Genomic DNA, 2758 nt, shown 5'->3' with positions numbered 1-2758 from the left:
CTTTCCCTATCTATTGTTCATAAGCACTGAATATACAGAATAACAGCTAAAGTTAAAACCAGATTCAGAAGTAATTTGAATTCATATCTATTCCATCCTTTGAAAGCTGGAGGGGGCGTTAATCTTATATCAGATTATTTTTGTTAAATAGAAAACAAAGATTGTCCTGGGTTTCCGAGGAGAGAATCCCAGCAGCTCTACAGAAGACCTGGAAAGCAATGGGGCAACGAATAGGAAGAATGTAAGTGAGGTTCCCAAACAACTACAGACTTTCCCAGAGGGGCATTGTATATTCTAAGCCAAATTCTGTGCAAAGTCACATGAGCAGGACCCCTGTTGATCTCTGTAGAACTGCAGCTGCGTAAGAATAGAATTTGGCACCTTGTTTGCATCACTGAATATTTTGGTCATAGCAAGTCCAAACAACAGAAGATCAATTCTAAAAGACAAATGACATCTGTGTAATAATAATCATAAGCAGCAAGGCACAAAAATATCTTACAAAATCATTTAAGCTCCTAAAAGGTATTAAAAGTAACACATGCACTATGGTTCAAGAGTCAGAAAAACAAGAGAAATTGCTGAAATGTGAAATAAAAGAAAGACAAAAAATATAGTCTGGGCATTAGGCCTGTGTGAAGCTTCAGTTCTTGATTTGGTTCAGTGGAGATTCGGCCCAATTCAGTGGCCGAATCTCCAATTCCGAATCGAATCAGGAGAATCTTTAATCTCTCCGAATCAAATCGGAACCCTCCAAATTGATTTGGAAAGATACGATGATTTGGACATAGACACAGCTTTAAATGTTTTTCTACATATCTCAAGGTACCAGGCAGCTTGTGAATGCTGCAGTGGTGGGCCAGATGGAGCGCCCCACAGGAGCATGTGGGGCTCCCCAGCACACTCACAGCAGACACGGAAGTGGATCAGAAGCAGTGGAACAGCCCCAGTTGGCAGGGAGATGTGGGTCAGCCTATCAGACTGGGGCTGCTCCAGCCCAGCTCAATATGCTGTGGAGGGGCCGGCTGGCACAAGGGTGCTTCAGTGTGGGACTAGCCAGCAGGCAGCCCGTGCACTGAAGCAGCCTCATGTCCCAGCCAGCCCCATCAGCACCTACATGTGTGTTGCTGTGGAGTAAAAAACTCTGCTGCAGGATAGTATTATATTTACAAGTACTAACCTACAGTGGAGTTAATTACTTTACTCCTTCCTAAGAGCACTGTGTGTGTAGATGCTGAGATGTTTACTGCAGAACTAATTAGGCAACTCTGCAGTAAATGCTCCTTGGGCAGCATCTACACATGCAGTGCTATTAGGATGGAGTAAACTAATTAACTCTGCCATAGGATAGTACTTCTAAATACAAGTATTATCCTGCAGCAGAGTTTTTTACTCAGCAGCAAAGCACATGGAGACACTGACAGGGTTGGCTGGGGCACAAGTGTGCATCAGTGGAGGGGTCACCTGCCAGCCAGCCCCTCACTGAAGCACACTTGTGCCCCAGCCAGTCTCTCTGCAACATGTTGAGCCAGACTGGAGCAGCCTCAGGCTGGCAGATTGACCCCCTGGACCTCCTACCAGCTGAGGATGCTCTGACCCAGCTCAACATGCTGTGGTCCATAAGCGACACGTACGGCACTGGTGCCCCCCGAGAGCAAGCACTCTCAGCTTAGGTGACAGGTGGGGGAGGCAGGTGGAGCACTGGTGCCCTCCCCCCGAGATGTGCCTCTGGCACTTTCAGGCACGCTGCTGGCGCTGTGGTCCCAGGCACACATTCAAACATGGTGCCCAAGAGCAGTAAACTCCAGTGCAATATGCACCAGAGTTTATTGCTGTGCATTAATTGCACATATAAATGGGTTCAACCCTATGGGTTCAGTAGAGTGAGTGGAATCAGTGAATGGAAATACCATATTTACTTAACTATAAGTGGACCCTGATTACAGAATGACCCCATGAATAATTAGATTACATACATGGAAAACTTACACATTTGTTATAATTTTTCAGATATAGAGTCTAATTATTGAAGGTTTGCTTTGAATTTATCCCCCTCTCATTGTTATAGCAGCACGCTTGACACCTGCTTCCCCTCAACTTCTTTCCCCTGCAGGCCTTTCACCCCTCTCCTTACTGTCAGACTCTGCTCTCCCTGGGCTTCACCTGTCCCCCAAAGGTAAGCGTGTGTTTTCTTCTAGGTTGGCGGATCTCCTCTGGCAGGCTTTAAACTAGGCTCACCGGGGAGAGGGGAAGATGAGGGCAGGGGAAGCTGTGGACCACCAAACCATGTGGCACCCACAAGGACAGCCCAGCCTGAAGAAAGAGAACATTGGGAACCTGCAAGCCGCGGGGTGGCCAGCACTACGGCACAGGTAAGAAACGAGAAGGTAAGAAATAAGGGGCCCCTTGGGACTCGGAGCGGGGGGGCAGCAAAGGCACCAGTCGCAGGGCTCAGGTGCCTATATACTAATGCTAGGAGCATGGGAAACAAGCAGGATGAACTAGCGCTCCTGCTTGCACAAAACACCTATGACTTAGTGGGGCTAACGGAAACCTGGTGGGATTCATCCCACGACTGGGCGGTACATATTGAGGGTTATAGATTGTACAGAAAGGACAGGGTGGGGAAAGAAGGGGGAGGGGTTGCGCTCTATGTCAATGAGCAATATACATCAACCCTCATCAAGACGGAATCCAAGGATGAGGAAGTAGAAGGATTGTGGGTTAGGCTACATGGGGGGCAAGGAGAAAGGGATTT

Source organism: Alligator sinensis, unplaced genomic scaffold (assembly GCF_000455745.1).
Source record: "Alligator sinensis unplaced genomic scaffold, ASM45574v1 scaffold169_2, whole genome shotgun sequence".
Lineage (NCBI taxonomy): Eukaryota > Metazoa > Chordata > Crocodylia > Alligatoridae > Alligator > Alligator sinensis.
Note: the sequence above shows the minus strand (reverse complement) of the source record.